This window comes from Ascaphus truei, chromosome 5, assembly GCF_040206685.1.
Source record: "Ascaphus truei isolate aAscTru1 chromosome 5, aAscTru1.hap1, whole genome shotgun sequence".
NCBI lineage: Eukaryota > Metazoa > Chordata > Amphibia > Anura > Ascaphidae > Ascaphus > Ascaphus truei.
Genome location: NC_134487.1, coordinates 45,825,324 through 45,849,496, shown reverse-complemented (window position 1 = coordinate 45,849,496; position 24,173 = coordinate 45,825,324).

Sequence of the window (24,173 nt, the reverse complement as noted above, 5' to 3'; positions counted from 1 at the left end):
CTAGGAAGGATACTTATAGAACACTTCTAGGAAAGAGACTTACAGAACACTTCTAGGAAAGAGACTTATAGAACACTTCTAGGAAGGAGACTTATAGAAAACTTCTAGGAAGGAGACTTATAGAACACTTCTAGGAAGGAGACTTATAGAACACTTCTAGGAAGGAGACTTATAGAAGACTTCTAGGAAGGAGACTTATAGAAGACTTCTAGGAAGGAGACTTATAGAACACTTCTAGGAAGGAGACTTATAGAACACTTCTAGGAAGGAGACTTACAGAACACTTCTAGGAAGGAGACTTCTAGAACACTTCTAGGAAGGAGACTTCTAGAACACTTCTAGGAAAGAGACTTATAGAACACTTCTAGGAAGGAGACTTATAGAACACTTCTAGGAAGGAGACTTCTAGAACACTTCTAGGAAGAAGACTTATAGAACACTTCTAGGAAGAAGACTTATAGAACACTTCCAGGAAAGAGACTTATAGAACACTTCTAGGAAGGATACTTATAGAACACTTCTAGGAAAGAGACTTGCAGAACACTTCTAGGAAAGAGACTTATAGAACACTTCTAGGAAGGAGACTTATAGAAAACTTCTAGGAAGGAGACTTATAGAACACTTCTAGGAAGGAGACTTATAAAACACTTCTAGGATAGAGACTTATAGAACACTTCTAGGAAAGAGACTTAAACAACACTTCTAGGAAGGAGACTTATAGAACACTTCTAGGAAGGAGACTTATAGAACACTTCTAGGAAGGAGACTTGGCAGAACTATGTTGATTTATTTATTCAGATCTAGATGTAAATTCCATGCATTTTTTTTTTTATCGAAGGAACATTAATTAGAAAGTCAATACTATTTACTGAAGTCTCCTGGTGCCAAAACTGGGGCAGAACCAGTACAAAAAATTGCACCAGATTTTGCAAAGGGAACAATCCTATTGCTTTCAATGGTATTCCTTTACTTTGATCCATATACAGTACTGTAGTGCTATTTTTGCACCAGTTTCGCCACAGTTTTGCAGCTTGAAGACTTTAGTAGATAAACCTGTAAGCGTTATATTTATATTTTATTTATAAATACAGAATAATACATGTCAAATAATTTGATCTTTTTGACCTTGCGGGGCATATGTTCAGTATCAAGGCAAACGTGGTGCAATTCTGGGGCATAAATTCTGTATCATGTGTAACAAAGAAAAAAATCCTATTGGAATCTATAGGATATTTTGTTTAAACCATAAATTACAATTTATTTTGCTCCCGAATTGCTCTACTTTTGCAGTGATACATAACCCCCATAATGAGAAGTTTGAAATATATATTGTACCTATAACTAATATATCTTCTGAACATTTTTCTTTGTTCCTCAACGTACGATATTGGGAAGTTATTAGTATTAAATTAAATTATAAGTTGCGTTGTAATTCTAAAGAAACATGTCATATATGCTCAGTTCAATCAGATATCCTGCTTCTAGGATATTTTATGAAATTCCAAATGTGGTTGAAAAAATAAAGAGAGGTTATAAAATTTTCTAAGCTGCTTCATTTTGTCCCTGTGTCTTTTCTCAGTGAAATTATCAATTTTTGACATACAGATGCAGTGGCCGTTATTTTAAGGCATTACAACGCTGTTTTCGTGTGCGCTGCTGTACTCCATGTGGCATGAACGCGTCCAATTGCCCCAGGCACGCGTGTTTATCGCGGTTGCTTTGTTTGAATTTCATGGATTGTGTGCAATTATATGCAATGAAATGAATGAATTGTAATGTGTACAGTATTGTGCTACTGTGTCAATTTCAGGTGTTTAAAAGCCAGAACACTAAAATGCCATTTTCTGCACTCGCCTGCACTCGCGTCTTAAGGCGGTACGATTGGAAGAAATCCTGCGCCATCACATGGTATTCCGAGGTATAAACCGCGTGATTTCATACAATTATGGCTGCTGCATCTGTACAGAATATGCATAGCAAACTACATATATTATCCATTCTAACTTTCAATATGTTTATACCTGTAATATTTAATGTTATGTGACGACTAATGAATAAGGAGGGCACTGCTTCGTACTGACATTCACCTTAATCATTGGTGGATGATTTTCAGATCAAGTTGGCAAATAAGGCGTAAGTTGTCAAGCATTAAAAGTCAACATACGAGGTCACTTAGCCCTTTATATACTGTCATTTACTGTCATTTTCATGGAACTTTTGCAAAATTCTGGTGATGTTGGCAAAACATGGCAATGTTTTGGCAAGGCAAACAAATTTGTGGACCAAGTTTGAAGACATTCACACTACTCTAATAATTGTTTTGGCAAAGATGATGCTGCTGATGTCCACATTTCATTTTCTAACAGATTAATCTGAGATTAATATTTTCTGAGATTAATATTTTCTGAACCAGGGATCTTTCTGTGGTAAAACTGGGGCAGTCCATTAGGACATACAAACTACAGGCAATAGGAACACTCTCAGGGTTTAGGCATTATTTATTGTAAAGACATAATTACCATAAAGACCAACCTCTGTTATAATGAACCTGGTATATACCTCAATTTTGTTTTTTCTTGTGGCCTCATGGAAATGTTACTCTCTCTATCCACTACAAACTCATCCCTCCTGGCCCATACCCAACATCACCATGGATAACTCAAAAGCCTTGCACTATCTATTGAATGTTGGTGGAGAACTCAGAAAACCAGCACACCAACCACCGCGCACTCTAATGGCAAACATCACAAATGCACAACTTGCAAACAACTACTCAAATTTCTACTCATACTATTACTATGTGATATATTACTTAACCCAGGCCTTCCCTTTTCAACTCTGTCCCATACCCCTGAGAATACCCCCTTCAAATGTCAAAAAGGTCTATCTGTCGCCCATATAAATATCCGGAGCCTGCTGCCCAAACTGGATGAACTAAGGGCATGGTGTCTTTTGCATCAACCCAAAGCCATCATTTTCACAGAAACTACTGATATGCAAATATCGCCATTCAGGGATATTCCATTTCTAGGAAAGATAGGTCAAAGAGAGGTGGAAGGGTGTTATTTTATATTGCAGACACATTACAACTTACACTGTAAAATTACCTCCCAAGCCCACCTAGTTGGCAAAATCTGCCTCACCTTTTCTAAACCTATCTTGGTTGCTGGCATCTACCACCTACAGTCCCTGACTGATATCACCCAGTTTCTATGTTCCATCTCGTCTCTGAGTAAGCTGCTAGTTCTTGGGTATTTCAACTACAATTGGCTCGACCCTAACACCCACAAAATCCAGTTACAGCTAAAGTCACTTAACCGAATGCAACTCATTTCCCAACCCCCACGGACAAAGCTGAAATCTCACAACCATTCCTTGCTAGACTGGATTGTTTCCTCAAATACCAGCAGAATCCAATCCTCTGGCATCCTTCCTGACATGTTCAGTGACCATGCAATAGTGTACTGTGTAAGGCAAATTATATCGCCCCAATCAAGTCCTAAAGTTCTCCTCACTAGAACATTTTGAAATTTTAACCCACAACAGTTTCTGGCTGACCTTACCAACTGCCCTTGGTACAGAATTGACTTAATTCCCGACCCTGATTCTGTGCTCAACTATTTCCAAACCAAGTTCTTAAAACTCTGTGATACCATGCTCCACTACGCAGAATAAGCATGCGAGGGGAGGGGGGGGCACCTTCCATGGGTTACAACTGACCTTATAGCACTCTACCATTTATGGGATGCCTTGTGGAAAATCTACAAAGTAACTAGCACTACTGTACCAAGGATCTCAATCACTACAGATGCCTGCGGAATATGTGAACAAGGCAAACAAGACATGCAAAAGCACAATATTATTCTGACATTCTTCACCAGAATACATCAAACCCAGCTAACTTCTCGAAGGTTATCAACAATATATTCCAGCCTTCTAGCCATCAACAACCAAGTAATATCATTAAGAAGGATATTACTCTGAAAAATCCCACTGACATTGCAAATGCATTCAATAATTACTTTGTGGGGTGTGCTACTAACTTATTAGCGAAACACAACCCAAACGACAAACATGAACCTCCTTCTAAGAGTATCCCTATAGCCCCACCCTCTCCCATCATTGCTCACAATTTCCAATTTGTCCCAGTATCTGAAGAGGAGATTACACAAGTACTCCTCAAATTAAAACTAAGCAACAAATGTGGACCTGACTTACTGCAATCCAAGTTCTTAAGACTTGGTGCCCCAGCAATTGCCAAACCAATTGCTTCCATAGTCAACTCTATTCTGGCTGCAGACCATATCCCTAAGACCTGGAAAACTGCCGCAGTTGTCCCAATCTTCAAAAGTGGGGACAAAAACACTGTCTCAAACTACAGGCCAATCTCTCTTCTCCCATTGCTATCCAAAGTCATGTAAAAATGTGTTCACTCCCAATTAAGCAATTACTATACCGACAAATTTCCCTAGCCAATTCCAATCTGGCTTTCGCCCCAAACACTCCACTGTAACTACCCTGCTAAAAGTTTGTAATGTGATCCAGTGTGGAATGGAACTGGGAAAACTCACTGGTGCAATATTCTTAGATTCTACAAAGGCTTTTGATACTGTTGATCATGTTATCTTGCTTAACAAACTCCAGTGCTATGGAATAGGGAAGAATGCTTTAAACTGGTTTCATTCCTACCTATCAGGTAGATCCCAACATGTGTCTATCTCAGTCTCAAACTCCAACCCCTTAGATATCACTTGTGGTGTCCCGCAAGGCTCTGTTCTGGGAACCCTACTCTTCTCAGTGTTCATTAATGATCTTCCTACAGCTTGTAAGGGAGCTTCAATATACACGTATGCAGATGACAATCTTGTATGCACACAGCTCTAGCCTCTCAGACCTTGAACACATATTTCAATCTGACTTTTTGAGACTTGAATATTGGATTTCCCAAAACAAACTGTTTTTAAACACTGACAAAATTGTAACAATGATACTTGGGACCAAGGCTACATTTTTAAAGCTTCCAATGACTGAGCTCCAGATCAGAACCAACACTAACACACCCTAACTCCTGTTACTAGTTTTAAATACTTGAGCATATGGTTTGACTCCCATTTAACATTCGGAATGCACATTGATATCCTGACATTCAAAACCTATGCCAAACTAGGGGTACTTTACAGGAACAAATCCTCCTATGTCTGCTGGTCAGAAAGCGTATCGCACAGCAGATGCTAATACCTATTATCGACTATGGGGACATAGTTTACAGCTCGGTACCCCAAACCCCCCTTAGCAAACTTGATACCCTCTACAGTTCAATATGACATTTTGTCCACCTATGCAACTACAACACACATCACTGCAAAATGCTCAAAGAACTAGATTGGTCATCACTTGAGTCTAGGCGCAAAGTTCATCTTTCCTGCCTTGCTTTCAAATACATTCAGGGCAAGCTACTGTGAGGATTGTCCGTCGATCCCGCCCCCGTGCTGTACCCCGTGACGGAACGGGTGATGCACGCCGCTCAGCCAGGCTGAGGGACACCGCACGGACCTCGCTCAGGCTTCGCCCTCATGACGTCACGGTGAGGCGCACTGCAAGCAAGCTACGCGCAGCCGCCACGCTACCTTGGGCACACGAGGGGTTAATTGCATCAGCAATTATTCCACACCTGCACTTCTCCCTGCCCCTGTTTACCAGACAAGACACGAAAACAACTAAAGAAATGGCTCAACGCTCAACCCAATACCTATAGTGTTGTAAACTAGGGTGCAAAGGGTTAAAGATAAGTATAGCACAACACGTTAACTCTAAGGCTGAGCCCATAGATGGACAAGCAGCGCTGAGGCGTGCGGACGCTCCGCGCTGAGCCCCTGCATCCGCAATGAGGATGCCTTGAGAGGGGGCTCACGCGCTGTCGGCTGAAAACATCCAATTAGCCTTAAGCAGCATCAACGTCACGGCGCTGTGACATTGACGTCAGTGCGTCGCGGGCGATTGGCCCAGCGACGTCACTGCCCGCCTCCAAACACTCCCCCCCCGGCTCCCTTCGCGCACGCTGGCTCGCCTGCAAGTCTGTGCAATCGCGCTGACTGAAGCAGGCGAGCCTCAGCGTTAGCGCGCCTCCGCTCTCCCCACCCCTCTATGGCCCGGGCCTAAGATTAACGAAAAGAACCCAGTTAACTGCACTCAAAGTAATATTAATAGCTAAATTAGCCTGGGATACCAATTGTCCCACTATATGATGTAGAATCACCCCTACCTTGTGCCACACTAGAGTGAGTCAGAGCTCACAAAAAACAATAATTCGAAAAATAAAAAATAAACATATTTATTAATTATGACAATCGCGACGACTTAAAATTACAAAATGAACAAATACTAAAATCCCCTATGGGGTGTTGAATCGAGACCTGTCTGGTGTAAGTCAATTGATGAGATAAGACTCAAATAATAGGATCATTATCCTCAACATACACCAGTTAATAAATGCAGTGGTTGGTACGCAGTGGAAAAAAATCCCCTGTTGGTGTAATCACCTAATAGGCACATAGTATACCAGGTATCAGATGACATATAAACCCCACTGTAACAGCATAAATGCTCAGTATATCACAAATATATACGTGGGTATGTGAAGTATGGCCACACAGCACAAATAGTGGAGACCTAACTACACACTTGCTGAATAGTACATCTGTAATCCTGTATAACTACATCAATTGGTGACCTAAAAAACAGCTCTTACTTCAATCAGAAACATAAATGTTATAATCAGCATGCTTAGAATAATGTTGCCTCATGTATTAGCTGCATCAAAACAGTCCTGTAAACCAAGGCTGTTGAAAAATAAACCTCAGAAGCATGAAAGCGCTAGATCTATGACACAGTAGGGTAAATCCAACAGATAAGTATATCCCAGTATGTGATACAGTACAACGTTACCAGCCCCAGATAGACACTGCATGTGTCTCACGATCCAACACCCTCAGAGACGCCAGCTTGATGACGTCATCAACCCTACGCACGTTTCATGTGCATAAGACACTTCATAAGGGGGGGGAGTTAAGTTTAGAGGCTGGAGGGAGGTTTAAATATGCTCTCTCATGGGTGGGTCTATGTCAGGCCTGCACAACATACGGCCCGCCTGGCCTCTCTGTGCGGCCCGCGATGACTCTGGCCGGGCGGCAGTTAATTAATTAATTAATAAAATAAAAAAATAAAAAAAAGTTTAAAAAAATGGCGGTGATTCATCCTCCCCTTTCTCCCTCCCAGCCCCCTCCCTCCCAGCCCCCTCCCTCTCTCCCTCCCAGCCCCGTCCCTCTCCCTCCCCGCCCCCGGGTTTTGCGGTGCGCGAGGGCAGCAGCAGAAAAGCAGCATGCCGGGGGCAGGGCTAAGTACCAGAGAGAGGATGTGCTGAGCTAAGAGGTGGGTGTAAAAAACGGGCTGGTGGGGGGTGGGTGTAAAAAACGGGCTGGTGGGGGGTGGGTGTGAAAAACGGGCTGGTGGGGGGTGGGTGTAAAAAACGGGCTGGTGGGGGGTGGGTGTGAAAAACGGGCTGGTGGGGGGTGGGTGTAAAAAATGGGCTGGTGGGGGGTGGGTGTGAAAAACGGGCTGGTGGGGGGGTGGGTGTGAAAAATGGGCTGGTGGGGGGTGGGTGTGAAAAACGGGCTGGTGGGGGGTGGGTGTGAAAAACGGGCTGGTGGGGGGTGGGTGTGAAAAACGGGCTGGTGGGGGGTGGGTGTGAAAAACGGGCTGTGGGGGTGGGTGTGAAAAACGGGCTGGTGGGGGGTGGGTGTAAAAAACGGGCTGGTGGGGGGTGGGTGTGAAAAACGGGTTGGTGGGGGGTGGGTGTGAAAAACGGGCTGGTGGGGGGTAGGTGTGAAAAACGGGCTGGTGTGTGGGGGGTGTGAAAAACGGGCTGGTGGGGGGTGGGTGTGAAAAACGGGCTGGTGGGGGGTGGGTGTAAAAAACGGGCTGGTGGGGGGTGGGTGTAAAAAACGGGCTGGTGGGGGGGTGGGTGTGAAAAACGGGCTGGTGGGGGGTGGGTGTAAAAAATGGGCTGGTGGGGGGTGGGTGTGAAAAACGGGCTGGTAGGGGGTGGGTGTGAAAAACGGGCTGGTGCAGAGGTGGGGGGGGGGGTAGGCTGCTGACATGTGAGGGGAGGTAGGCTGCTGACATGTGAGGGGGGGTGGGCTGCTGACATGTGAGGGGGGGTGGGCTGCTGACATGTGAGGGGGGTCAGCTGCTGACATGTGAGGGGGGGTGGGCTGCTGACATGTGAGGGGGGAGGGCTGCTGACATGTGAGGGGGGGGTGGGCTGCTGACATGTGAGGGGGGGGTGGGCTGCTGACATGTGAGGAGGGGGATGGGCTGCTGACATGTGATGTGCAGGGAGGGAAGAGATGTGAGGTGCAGGGGGGGAAGAGAGTGATGTGAGTTGCAGGGGGAGGGTATGATGTGAGTTGCAGGGGGGGAGAGAGTGTCATATTGAGGGGAGGGGGAAAGAGTGTCATATTGAGAGGAGGGGGAGAGAGTGTAATATTGAGGGGAGGGGGAGAGAGTCATTTAGGGGAGGGGGAGAGAGTGTCATTTAGGGGTGGAGGAGAGTGTCATATTGAAGAGAGGGAGAGAGAGAGTGTCATATTGAGGAGAGAGAGAGTGTCATATTGAGGAGAGAGAGAGTGTCATATTGAGGGGAGAGTGAAAGAGTGTCATATTGAGGGGAGGGGGAGAGTGTGTCATATTGAGGGGAGGGGGAGAGTGTGTCATATTGAGGGGAGGAGGAGAGTGTCATATTAAGGGGAGGGGGAGAGTGTGTCATATTGAGGGGTGGGGGAGAGTGTGTAATATTGAGGGGAGGGGGAGAGTGTGTCATATTGAGGGGACGGGGAGAGTGTGTCATATTGAGGGGAGGGGGAAAGAGTGTCATATTGAGAGGAGGGGGAGAGAGTGTCATATTGAGGGGAGGGAGAGAGTGTCATATTGAGGGGAGGGGGAGAGTGTGTCATTTAGGGGAGGGGGAGAGTGTCATATTGAGGGGAGGGAGAGAGTGTCATATTGAGGGGAGGGAGAGAGTGTCATATTGAGGGGAGGGAGAGAGGGTCATATTGAGGGGAGGGAGAGAGAGAGAGTGTCATATTGAGGGGAGAGAGTGTCATATTGAGGGGAGGGGGAGAGTGTCATATTGAGGGGAGGGGGAGAGAGTTATATTGAGAGGAGGCGGAGAGGGTGTGATTTAGGGGAGGGGGAGAGAGTGTTATATTGAGGGAAGAGAGATATGGGGGGATGCTGACTTGTGGGGGGAATGCTGACATTGGATGCTGACTTGGGGGGGGCTGCTGACATGGAATGGGCTGGGGGGATGTGGAGGGGGTATTGTGTGTTTGATGTGGAGGGGGGTATTGTGTGGGTGAGGGGGAGAGATGGGGGTATGAGAGATAGATGGGGAGTATCGTAAAGGTTGATAGTGAGGGGTTCTGGGGGAGATATGAGGATGATGATGATGATGAGAGGTGCTGGAGGAGAGATGATGATGATGATGATGATGATGATGATGATGATGATGATGATGATGATGATGATGATGATGATGATGATGATGATGATGATGATGATGATGATGATGATGATGATGATGATGATGATGATGATGATGATGATGATTTAACCGTGCGGCCCAATTTTTTTTTCCTTGGAGCAGTTCGGCCCTTCTCACTTTATGAGTTGGGCAGGCCTGGTCTAAGTAAATGCCTCCAATCCCAATATCTTATCAGGTGAGGCACTAAATCATGCGTAGTAATCCCGAATAGGGCTATTTTAAAGCACAATTTACTTGTAAAGCGCCATTCTGTATATATGGTAGCAAAAAAACACTAACAATGAAATGGATAGTTATCTGCTCTATAAAATTCCCCTTCATTTTTGCTGATTAAAACTTAAAGTGGTACTTATCCTAAATCAAAAACAAAAACCAGGAGACAAAAATATATGTATTTTGAATTCATCATACAGTGAGATGTCAGCAAGGTAAAGGAACAAAAGGGGTGCTCCAAAGGTGACCTGGATGTAACTAGGATGGATACTATAGATCTGCTATTGTATAAAACAGCGATGAAAGACCATCAGTGATGTAGGAATGTATTGGTACTGATGTAAAACCGCCCTTTAAGAGGTCAAAACGGTTTGTATGACTTTAAGAGTCATTAAACTGTATACCATGCCCCCACACAATTCTTTTATAGAAAGGTGAAAATAGGAAACCTTCATTCAATCCATCTGGTGTCATCGTATGTAAACTGTGTATCCACCGACACTCCTTTTGAAGGAGTCTTTTGTCCCAGTCACCCCTGCGGATACCCCAAGGAATGTGTTCAATGCCATTAAATTGTAGCACCTTGCTATCACCTCCATGCTCACGCCAGACATGTCTGGTACAGGGGTGTCGACCTGATTGCGGACTGACCCCAGATGTTCTAGAATTCTGGTTTTAAAGGGCCTGTTTACCAGTGGACTGAATATGTCTAGGGGCAGTTCTTGTTCATTACCCTGCAGCTGTGTCCTGCCCTACTATTGGTTGGCTGTCCTTTAAATACTCAGTCAGCCCTGATGCAAACTGGCTGAGCATAAACCTCTGTTTGTATACTAGTGTTTGCCGCAAACACCCTCCTGCCCTGTTGCTGTCTTGTCTTGTCTTGCTTATCCTGTTCCTGTTTTGACCTCGGCTTGTATCTGAACCTCCCCCCCCCCCCTCTGACCCTTGACCTCGGCGTGCATTTGGACTTCTACCTTCTATACCCCTGGACCACGGCACCGCATAACGACTATCTGATCTCTCCAATCCTAGACCACGGCAAGTACCTCGACCATTCTGACCTCCTACCTCGTCCCAGCTACACGACTACCACTCTGCACTCCAGACGTGGCTGCCTAGTTGTAGGTTGGTGGTTTCCAACATCCCCAATCAGCCTGCGGTCCCGTCTTGTTTGGGGTGAGTACTCGTTACAGCTACCCATCTATCTGAACAAGCTCCTCACCCCAACCACATGCAACACATCTGAGATCTGACTCCAAAAGACTGTTCATGGTCCCTAGGTTCAGCAAAGTATCCAGCTGCTCCTCCTTCTCTTACCTTGCACCCCAAAACTGGCACAATCTACCGGAGACTCTCACAGCCACCACCAGTCTGAGTTCTTTCAAAACTAAATCTGTCTCACATTTTAATCTGGTCTGTAGCTGTTACATACACCTATAATATATATTATCTCTAACTGTGCATGCAATGTCTTGTATATAATGTATACCCTGTAAAAATTACATTCTTTTATACACAAAACTGGTAAAACCATAAACCGTAACTGTATTTGTAACCATGTATTGTTTGGCATGTTAACTCTATGCCCAGGACATACTTGAAAACAAGAGGTAACTCTCAATGTATTACTTCCTGGTAAAACATTTGATAAATAAATAAATAATTAACACACTCGGGCTCCCATCCAGGCAAAGGTATTGGTTTGGACTAAAGTAAAATGAATCGGCTGTAATAAATATTCCTCAATAATAAATGAAAATTACTGCAATCCATGAGTGTTCTAATTGCCTGTCTTTGGATGTCTACAAGTTAGAAGCTCCGGGAATGTTCCCTGCACTGGAGAATCTCCACTACTGATTTGAGTCTCAGTTTTGTGTAAGTATATGAATAACTTTTTGTATTTTTGGTGCAATCCTTCAAGAAACACCCAAGTTCAAGTAAGGTGAGAAATAAATGTCCAAAACAAAATATCCCTTGATCAGGGATATTACTACATGAAGACAAGATATTTTAAGAATACATTTTGCTCATGGTTCTTTTCATTTTTAAAGACTTTCATGTTACCTGAAAGCTACATTTCAGTCAGAAAGTATCTTCCCAGAATCATTAGTGCTGTCTAAAGATAAGGCATGTAATGCTTGATGTCACTGAACGCAATGAAATAAAAGCTATCTACGCCTGGTTTAACCTACTGTAGAAATGAAAAATTAGGTTACAAAGTGAAATACTTTGTACCAGATGCTTAACTCCATTCTACAAGCCTTACAGTGCAGCAATTGGTATATTAAGAAGTAGAAGCATGTGTGGCACGTCCTGGGCAGGTGAAATACAGTTATTTTTTATTGCCCTATTAGTGGCTTCCAAACGTTGCAGTCCATTAGTGATCTGAAACATTTGAAAATGCTAAAGGAGCAATACAAAAATCATTGGTATTTCACTAAACCACAGAATGCAGCTAATCATTTTACCTCTTAACATAGTCAAGGCAATGAGACATTCTTAGAATTATTGTAAAATGTGTATAGGATCTCTAGGAGAGCATAGCAACGATGTTTCATGTGAACAGGCTCTTTTGTTTGATACAAAATTGCTTTTGATGAAGGGGACCAACCACTAAGCTAAGGGATGTCCTATATTAAAAACAAGACCGTAAGGTATTTTATTCAATTAATTCTTTAAGGAACTATATTATGGGCCATGTTTACTAAGCGGCACTAAGCCATAAGACACCTTATGATGCTGTAAAATACCGTACAGCACATTAAACTGGACTTAAATGTCTCTTATGGCTAAGTACCTCTTAGTAAATATGACCTTTTGTTCCCTGGATTACTACCAGTTTCAGCCAACTGGATATTCTCTGGGCCATAGAGAATAGCTCCATGAGTTCAGAGAGCTGACTCGGAAGAACTAAAGTATCTAGAAGCATCCCTTGTTTTCCATGTGTTTGGAGAGCCCTGGAATGCAGCCTCCTTCCTTATACTCTGGATTATGTCTAATTTAAAGGTGCTTATTTTAATTAGACATTACCCAGATGCTGCCAATACAGTATCTCTTTGAAATGAGGTTAGCATTGCATCCAACTGTCTCATACATGAATGCTCACAGAAAGGACATGGAACTTACCCCGTTCTATGTCTCTTCTGCTGAAGTCCTAATGAGGCATACAATCTAATTGTGACTTCTGACTGCAATAATATGCCTGTTTATTACCTGGCTATTCACAGGCTATTGCGTAATCTTCAACCATAGGGGAGTGCAGTAATTCGTGGCCGGAAAGAAAATAAATGCACAATATGTTGTACGATAAAGAATATCCAATATGTGATGCTCAGGGACGGATCTTCCAGTAGGCCAACAAGTGACAGGTAGAGAGGGGGGGGGGGGGACAAGAATGGTAGAGAGAGGGTGGTGAGTCATGGAGAGAGCGGGGAATGAGAATGACAGGGCCGGGGGGGGGGGGGGAGAGGGGAGAATAACAGGGAGGGAAGAGAGAATGAGGATGGGAGGGATGGAGGGATGTGGAGTTACAGGGAGAGAGAGAGGAATGAGTGAGAGGGGCAGAGTGACAGAGAGGGGGAAAGAGAATAATGAAGAGTAGGGGGGGGAGTGTGTATGAATGTTATAAAAAATGCATTTGGTATAATATTTTCATTTTTCAGCTAGATAGAAAAACTACATCTGAAAGTGAATTGTGTGTGTGTGTGTGTGGGGGGGGGGGGGGCAAGTTGAAGTTTCACATTGGGCACCAAATACCCTTGCACTGGCACTGGTGGTGCGTTTGTGAATGTTCAGCCCTATACACTGACATTTCACAAATACGACATCAGCATTCCTTAATCACTGGCAAAGGTGATCTCCAGATCCCTCTCTCCAGGTGGGTGTCTCAGGGAAAGTAGGTAAAGAAAACGGTGGTGAAAGGGATTAATTGATAAGAGGAGCGCCCATTACATACATGGTTGTATTCACTTTTGAGCAATGGACTAATTCTTTTCACTTGTTCAACTACCAGGTGACATGATTTTTCCCTTTCATCAGATCCTCTATTTGGACTTGTAAGCAAATTTGAAATATCATGTTCAGCATGGATTCTGGGTAATGACATGCAAATGAGCACACAGTGTGTCACCTTTTGCTTCTTGTCCCTTTTAACGTGGAACCCTATAATCTTATGTCTGCTGCATTTCACAGCTTTTCAGCATAGCCTGGGTTAAAGAAGTGCAAAGCCAGTAAACCTTCTCACAGACAGCTATTTTGACCTATCCTGTTTAAAGAGATGAATCTAATACCTGCACTGGCCCACGCATTTGTGCTGGATGTAATGTATGTGAGATGCTATGTACGTCGCTCACCAACCCATCCCAGGTCCGGTATAAGGAATGGGGCATTTATGTATGTATGTATGTCTTTATTTATATAGCACCATTAATTTACATAGCGCTTCACAGCAGTAATACACGTGACAATCATATAAATAAAAATCATACAAATAACACATAAAGGGGAGAAGTGCTTCAGGGATCAAAGTAACATTTGGGAAAAGGAGTCCCTGTCCCGAAGAGCTTACAATCTAATTGGTAGGTAGGAAGAACGTACACAGACAGTAGGAGGGCATACTGATAAGTGCGTCTGCAAAGGGCTAAGGTTTATGTATGAGGTGCAAAGTATCAGCCACAGAGCTACCCATATGCTTCATTAAGCAGGTGTGTTTTAAGGTGGGTCTTAAAGGTGGATAGAGAGGGCATGCTTTTTTTTTACTCAGTATTCTACATTCACCGTCAGCATAGTAACTCAAGACTATTCAAAACCAGGGCAATCTTAATAAAAAAAATGGACGGGCCTCATTAATTATTTTGTTAGTAAATGATCTCCAAAGCACCTGCTTGGAGATGGCATCTATTCATCTTTGGCTTAGCTAGCATATCCACTGATTCTACAGGGAAAAAGCAAGTCTCTAAACACCATTGGACTAATTTATCAAGGATAAAGGGTGACAAAAAAAAAGTGATCATATTGCTTTGCATCAATTTATATAAGAAGCTTGTATTATATTCCCAAGCACTATGTGCCAAAACCTGAACAAATAACCCAGTTTTGTATAATTCAGTGCAGCACAAAATGGCAGAAATCCTGTTAGTTATGAACTACATGGCTTACAGTACCTAATTACCTAATCATTTTAGGAACTTGTCAAGGTCAAAGCATCAGATAATCTCTTTGCTAATTCCAAGCCTAAATAAATACTGCACCGACACACTTTATTCGAGTAAATACCCGGTATGTACCTGGCAGATACCTGGAATGCGCCACTCCTAACCTCTGACAAGCCCCGTTGCATTTGCCTTCCCAGCCTGGGTTCATGCCTGGCTGATGGGCGGCTGATCTGTTAAATGATAATGATTAGGATTTAATAGGCTGCAATGCTTCGCGTGTCTACCAGATGGCATAAATTCATGAATTGTAATGCAGTTTATATATATATACTGTGCAGTATTGCAGCCAGCGGGAATAAAATGCTTCAATCCCTGCTTGGAAAATAACTCAATGTACTCGGGCAGAAAACAGTCACAAACCTCAATACACCCGGGTATACCCGAATTCGTGGGACTAGCCAAGCTCGAATAAAGTGTGTCGCCAGTGTATGCTAACACTTGAAAACTGTTATTTTAATGAAACACATTTGGGGACTTTACTAACCAATTTCCATTTTTAAAAGAGGGGGGGGGGGGGGGGAAACCAGATGGCTGTTAAGTGCTATAGTGGCAAATGGAAGTTTAGTTTATCTTTGATCTAAAATATTCAAAACAATATTCAGATTCTTAAGATTTGTATGACTGCATTGCGTAGACTCACCACAATGTCATTGTACATTGCAAAGTAAAAAAAAAAATGTCAACTCTTATGAACTTGTTTGAATTGGGTAACACTGACACCGTGTTTGCAAATTCAAGAGCAGAAATAAGGTAATTTATCAAATCTGAAAGTTTCAAAACTGCAAGGCCCTGAATTCCACAGTCATTTGCAGCCTCAGAAGCTGCTAATGGCCCATAACATTTAGCATCCTCCACATAAGCGGTTGGTTAATGAAAAATCGGTTAAATTGTTCACAGATCAGTTGAGACAGTGCCCCCTGATTCGTTGAAAGCACTATTTGGCAAAGGTTACATTAACAGGCTCCAAAAAGCGAAGTACAGAAGCATTTTTTCCCCCTTTTTGTTTTCGTACATGCACACGGCAATGACTGGAAGAGCAGTGCTAAAGCTCCTTCGGCAGTTCAAATGCTGGCTGATGTGAATTTCACATTGACAGTAATACTTTCGAAAATCCCCTCAGGGCAGAGCACAACAAGAGTTATTTGCATCAATCTTCCTATACATTTCTGAAATTACATAAAATCCGAGTTAAAATACTGTGCTTGTCAGTTGTCATATGGTCCTGGAAATAAAAATGAGAGTTATACAGTTGCATTTGCAACACATGTGATTTTTGCAAACGCTGTACCATTTCTGCATTTCTTTGATGGATTTCATTCAGAACTCACCGATTTTCGAATAGAACATTGAGAATTGTTACTGAAATGTAAAGTGTCAGTGGAATTTGTTCTGTTGCACTGTGCTAATGCTAAAATATAGTCCTGTGACAGATTCTTCCAAGAATGATACAAACTATATATTCCATGTTCTTTTCTCTGGTTAAAGTGGGAAGAGGAGGCTTTTCGTTAATGCATGGTAGAGGTTGTTACTATGACAGCATGATTGTGCTGACATGGCTATTGGTCTTATTCTTAATGTTAAATGTGATTATTTTTTTTTTGCTCTTGGAGAAATGTCAAATCCAAATACAATTTAGATGGCCGTCAATCCTAATCCAACTTTGTCCCCGATGTTCCAGCACATTTTATTCCATGGTCTTCAAAATAAACAAATTCACAGAAATGAAAAGAATGTGTCTTTCAGATATATATCTTCCAACTCCTCCCACATGAAGATCTATTTTATCTAGATGTAACCTTTCTGTAAAAATATCAACTACTGTATGTACACACAGTGCACAGTGATATTTTCATAGAAGGATATATATATATATATATATATATATATATATATATATATATATATATATATATATATATATATATATATATATATATATATATATATATATAGTGCAGAATAAATGAGTTCTTCAGTATTCGGTGATACCTTTTTTATTGGACTAACAATTTATGTCATAGGACAAGCTTTCGAGAGTTCTCCTCTCTTCTTCAGGTCAGGCAATACTGATATACAAAGGAATCTATGGCTAAAACAGTGTGGAGAGAGGGAAAAAAATAACAGATATTTACTGTAGATAAGGTAGGGTGTTAAGTGTTTGAAGCCAGGGGACAGTGTCAAAGAAAGGTGGGGAGGGGAAGGGATGCTGGGGGGGGGGGGGAGAGAAAGTGTGGATAAGAGTGGAGGCAAGCAGGATAATTACAGACAATTTTGGTAGGGTGTGAGAAAACCCATGTCCACATTAAGTCCTTTGGTTTTGGTGTCAAAGAGTCTTATCATTCTGAGTTCAAATGTTTTCCGTTCTTGGGTGCTTTTAAACATTCCATTGAGGATTTTGATTTTTAGATCATATATGGAATGATCTGGTTGTGAGAAGTGATGTCCCACAGGTGAGCAGTATCTTCCTTCTTCGTGATATTCATTCTTCCTTGTAGTTTTTGGCTGGTTTCCCCAATGTAGCAACCTTGGTCACATTTGTTGCACTGAATCATATACACTAAATTATATATCTAAGACATGCAAATGAGCATACAGTAATATTTCTATTTGATATATATATACTGTATATATCTTTATTTATATAGTGCTAAAAGTGTACTCAGCGCTTCACCAAGAATACAGTACAGGGAATTTTAATATATAATATATATATATGTATTTTTGCTTTATCTGAGTGTTGCTGCTTTTGTGCCTTCTCTTATGGGAAGACAGGGTTTCTATATATACATATATATATACTGTCCCTTCTGCACCTTAGCCTGCCTGAAAGTTGATGTCAAAGTCCATTTCAACTTCATCTCAATAAAAACGACTGCATAAATGCCACTTAACTTGTACATTAACCTTGGTATTTCATCCGTATAGAATGGAAACAACTAAATCACCAGGATTGGCTTGGTTGATTCTAGAAATAACAAAAGTCCATGTGCAGATGTATGAGTAATAAACAATGTGAAATAAATGTACGCAAAAAAGTGTTGTGTTGATTTTAAATGTGAGTTACTATGGATGTACGTTTAATATTTCTATTCATTGCAGAGACAGGAATGTAATTCTTTGCAGGAACTGAAGTGGTGTAAAATGAAATGTTTTTTTTTTTTATAGTCATACTGTGTCTTCTTGGCTTCAGGGTAAGATAGGTGACTAAAGTTGAAATATTGACCAGTGGTATTGTTGATGGTTATCAAGCCCCATGCCTTCTGGCCTGATGCTCAGAGGTGCAGTACATTGGTTGCATCATTGATTAGGCTGGTACAGTGAAGGTATTTATAATATTACTATATAGCTAGGGTGACCAGATTTACAAAAGCAAAAACCGGGACACATTAAACAAATATTTATAAAACAAATGACATCACCAACTGCAACCCTTCCCCTTTATGGATCTCTGTCCCCTGTGTCCCCCCATTCTCTCCCGGCCCCCCATCCCTCCATCATCTCTCTCCCCCATTCTCTATCCCCCATCTCTCCATTCTCTCTCCATCCAACATCCCTCCATTCTCTCGCCAGCCCACATACCTCCATTCTCTCTCCAGCCCACATACCTCCATTCTCTCTCCCCGCACTCACATCCCTCCATTCTCTCTCTCCCCCCCCCACATCCCTCCATTCTCTCTCTCCCCCACCACATCCCTCCATTCTCTTTCTCTCTCCCCCCACATACCTCCATTCTCTCTCTCCCCACCACACCCCTCTATTCTCTCTCCCCCACCACATCCCTCCATTCTCTCTCCCCCACCACACCCCTCTATTCTCTCTCCCCCACCACATCCCTCCATTCTCTGTCTCCCCACCACACCCCTCTATTCTCTCTCCCCCACTACATCCCTCCATTCTCTCTCTACACCCCACATCCCTCCATTCTCTCTCCCCCCACTCACGTCCCTCCACTCTCTCTCCCTCCCACATCCATCCATTCTCTCCCTCCTCCCCCCACATCCCTCCATTCTCTCTCTCCCCACCACATCCCTCCATTCTCTCTCCCCCACATCCCTCCATTCTCTCCCCCCCAATATCCCTCCAATTCTCTCTCCCCGAACATCCCTCCATTCTCTTTCCCCCCACATCCCTCCATTCTCTCTCCCCCACATCCCTCTATTCTCTCTCTCCCCCACATCCCTCTATTCTCTCTCTCCCCCCCAATCCCTCCATTCTCTCTCTCCCCCACATACCTCCATTCTATCCCCCACCCCCACATCCCTCCATTTTCTCTCCCCCACACAACCCTCCATTCACTCTCTCCCTCCCCACATTCCTCCACTTTCTCTCCCCACCACATCCCTCCATTCTCTCTCCCCCCATCCACATCCCTCCAGAGGACTTCTATTATGTAGTAATAATTGCACATACAAAATAGTCAGTAAAACAGGCAGGGCATGTTTGGGGTACATGTTACCGCTCATGGATAAAGATGACTTGCTTCGTGGACACCCCCTGTGAACATAAGCCTCCAGTCTGGATAGAAACGTCTTTGCATCCGGTGATTTAATCATCCAGGGGATCCTCCTATCTATACAAAGTCCACGGGTCAAGCTCTTCCCTCACTGACAGCTCTACAGATCTCTCAACCTAAGTTACAAGCCTGCAGCTTCGGTGCCACAGAACGGGATCGGTGACGTCACTAAGGCGCGGTGCAATTAAGCGACGACCGGCAAAATAGCAATGGATCTCCCGTAGGCTACCAATTAAAGCTACACAGCAGTGTTATCGGGAACTATGTCTCACAGCAGGCAATACACATTAATCCTACACATTTCAAAGACTCACATCTACTTCATCAGGGATAAATTATGTAGTAAGACTATTGACATTTAAACCCCATGTTTACTAATGATTGGTGAATCATAAAATCCAATCAATGTATTATGGCTCATGGCACGTATCCAACACAGGTTTTCTATAACTACCACAGCTAAAAACACAGATATAATACCTATATTTTAAAAATAAATACATTAATACATTTTATTAAACACAGAATTTAAAATGGCAAATTAAACGACACATATAGCAATTTGTAATAGAAATGCCACTGAATCAAACACTGATAAGAGAAAACAGTGTTAGCAGTCATATTGTTGCATACAAAAACATAACAACATGTGTCAAAAAAGCAAGAAAGTAACAACCAATACTTAAGACAGAAATGGTTTGGAGAATGAACTGAGACAATTTATAAAACGATAAATACTAAAAAATAAGATCAAAATAAGATTCTTAATACAAATACATTCCTCCATCAACACGGTATAAAGTAGGATACATATCACATGCTAATCGTAAAATAGATTTCACTGTAGTGAGTTTTCCTTCAAAGGGCACATCTCATAGTAAAAGGCTTCTGCAAGGACTCAATAAGTAGCCACAGATAAAAAACGCAGTATACAACAAATATAGCAACAATGTATCCACCACCGACGTCATCAACATGATGTCATCTAAAACCTTTTGTAGATGCTGCCCTTCTTCAGGGTCGGAGGAGTCAGCAGCAGCTGGATACCTTGTGAAGGGGTTGAATTGGGTTACATTGTTGCTATATTTGTTGTATACTGCTGTCAAGGTAGACCAGGTCTCTTAAACACATTTATATTTGGGGAAAAAATGAGTCTGTAGAATGCAGACAGGACCTGGTACACCGGGTACCCAGACCACAACTCAAAGCAGATAGCAGCGAGGGCAAAAACCGCATCACGGCTTGTGAAGCACGAAAAGGTATCGTGATGACGTGAGCTATGCTAAGGCTGGCAACAATACCGCAACGCGTTTCGCACGTTCTCCGTGCTTCATCAGCACATTTTTCCTAAAGATAACATAAATAATACAAAAAAAAAATCTATTGTCATAACACAGGAAAATGTTGTGCTGGAAAATTATTTTTCTATTGATCCCAATAAGTTGTCTGGCTCCATAACATTTTCTTACCATAAGTAATTCACATAAATGGTTAAATTCCCTTGTGTTTGATATTTCAGAATAATTTGTAAATAATTTGTGTATTTTACAAATAAGTCTTAATTTCTGTAATTTATATGAGCATTATATTTAAATTCTAAAGAAATATATTTAGAAAAACATACCCAAGGCATCATGCATACAAATTATCTTCTATACCCAAGTTAGCAATGTTTTATAGGAATAGCGTCTTTCTATACAAATGTGATGGTTTCTTGTAGAAGCTGTTGGATACCATAGGAAAATTACCCACATTAGGTCAGAGATAGACATTTTCATATGTCATCTATTTTTGCAGGTTATCATTGAGATGGTAATTTATTTTGCTTAATGCTATATCGCTTCTGTATGTGAAATGCTGCACAATTGTTTTTACATTTGTTCTAAGACCTAATACATAGCTATAGGTCAGAGCTATGGGTAATGGTACATGCTGACTTTAGTGAACGGACATGCAAATTACTGTTAGGAATAGGAGAAGCATTTTTTTATTGGTCCCAAAAAAATGTGTATTTGTGAAATATAAAATGTTTGTGCTGAATCTTCAATCTCTTTATTGCAACAGCTAGATGCAAACAAGTCCACCGTATTGAGGACTCTGCTGATGAGCGCTGCATCAATTTGCTTTCAAATATAAAATTCAGAATAGCTCATGCAATTTATCTCAGACACCTAAACATAAAAATGGGTTGTTGGGGGTGCGCAAACTGGGGGGCACGCGAGATTTGTCTGGGGGGGCGCGGCGGTTGCACGGGGACCGCGTCCTTCCACCAGGCATTTAAATTAAATGCCGTGGTACCATGCGAGGCCTCTGCAATTACACTTAGCGTGAATCAGAATCTTGGTGCTGGGCATCGGCATGGCAACGTGCCAATGTGCCAACGTGACGTCATATGACCCGCGGGCATCATTTGACGCCCATCACCAGGGCAACGCGGCGTCAAATGACGCCAGCAAAAAGGTAAGGGAGGCACGATTTTAATCCTTAGCAGCACGCTCCTAGAGGGCATTAACATATTTAGCCAATCGCCTGCAACTGCTTATTGGGCAGCTTGTGGGAGGCCAGCCCCTCCTTCTTCTAGGTATATAATCTCCCAGCAAGGTCCCTGTATTGCACTATTCACTTTACTTGCAGACATGTGAGTATCTTCACTGGTATATACCTGGTTTTAACTGCACTATGTTATATAAGCATATGCTTGGATATATTAACCCTTTCACATAACATTAGTTTGCATTTAGCGTAGGGACCTGCTAAAGAGACTTACCTTGACGTGGTTAGCAGGCTTGGCATTATTTGATCAAAGGATGTAAACCAAAAGTCTTCTTTATCTTATAGATTTTCACACTATATATATATATATCCCCATTTATTGCTATCCCAAAGGGAGGCGCGCAGGGATTCACTGTCCGTTTTTCACATTTGTATGGCCAATCTCTTCGCCAGCTGCATGCTCCTTACATGGAGAAGCGCAGCGATGACATATTTGTTGACCTAAATATATAAATGGGTTGTCAGGGGGACGCAAACTGGGGGGCACACGAGATTTGTCTGGGGGGGCCGCAGCGGTTGCACAGGCAACGTGCTCTTCCCCAGGGAATTTAAATTACATGCCGGGGTACCATGCGAGGCCTCTGCAATTACACTTACCGTGATTCAGAATCTTGGTGTCAGGCGTCAGCGGGCCAACGTGCCAATGTGCCAACTTGACGTGACGTCATATGAACCGCGGGCATCATTTGACGCCTGTCACCAGGGCAACGCGGCGTCAAATGACGCCAGCAAAAAGGTAAGGGAGGCGCGAGCGTTCGGAGCACCAGGCAGGGGGGCGCAGCTTGAAACGTTTGCGCACCTCTGGGTTAAGTGATGCTTGAGTGTATGCATTACAATGGTAGCCATTCTAAAGAAATAAAGCACCAACTGTCCCAATTTCTGTGTCTCTTAATGTGATCTTAATTATCGCCATACAACAACAAAAAGTATATATGAAAAGACTGTTGTAGAAAGGCTTATTAAGGCTTTGAGAAACTGAAATCATTTTGCTGAAGAAATATGGGATGGATTATCATTATGATATTTTATCAGAAAATGCACAAACCACTGTGAGTGTAAATAACACTTAATGACTGATGGAAATGTTAAAACATAAATAAACATTTATAAACAAAAGAACTGCTTAAAACATCTGTGCGAAAGAAAAAAGTTAGATTCAGTGCTTAGAATATGAAATTAAGATACTAATAAAAACAATGACAATAAGAACTGGGATTAAGAGAATTATTTCATTGAGGCTCCTGAAATGATGTGACTATTAGGCGTTTTACCTCCCCAATATATTGTATAAAAGGTCTTGTTGTTCTGGGCTAGTCCGAGGTGAATATAGATTAAGGTTTCTAAATTACTGGTAATGTTTTGAGGCATCAAAGCACAGGTTCAAAGTGCAGATTCGTGCTCTATGTGTCTCGTGTTGTGCACTAAGAACAGGTCAGAAAATCCTCATGTGAGATATAAGAGTCAGTCATAAAATGACAGTCAAACTCTTTGAATTGTCACTGTCAGAATATTTCTATAAAAATAAAATTTTCAGTGTAGAAGTACAGTGAATATTACCAATACCATTATTTTGTGTGCACCATCATTATAGAACTGTCCCTGCTCATCCCTCTTCTGGCTTCCCATCAAATTCCATATCACCTACACAGTCCACCTTACATTGACGGCTCTACACTCTCTCTGCTCCTCCCTCCATCTCATCTATGATTACTCCCTATACACCAGCTCACCTCCTCTTCTCTTAACTGGTTTCTTTTCACCCTTTCCACCTCAACTGTTTTCACCTGTTTAAGACCTTTGTTACTCACTGCCCCTAACTGTGGTACTCCATGAAACTCATATTTAAAACCAGAGACATAACATAAAACACAGACAAAGCTCAGTGCACATCCAGAAAAACTTATATACGGTACAGTGCCTAAATATACATGTATAAATAACTAATAAATAAAATGGTCTTTTAGTTTAACATTTTGGCCAAATTGTTGTAAGCCCTTGAGCCAAACTTCACGGCAGACCACGTTCAAGGGTCCCTACACTAATATAAATTCTTAATAACCTGTGCATTGCCAGGAAGAAT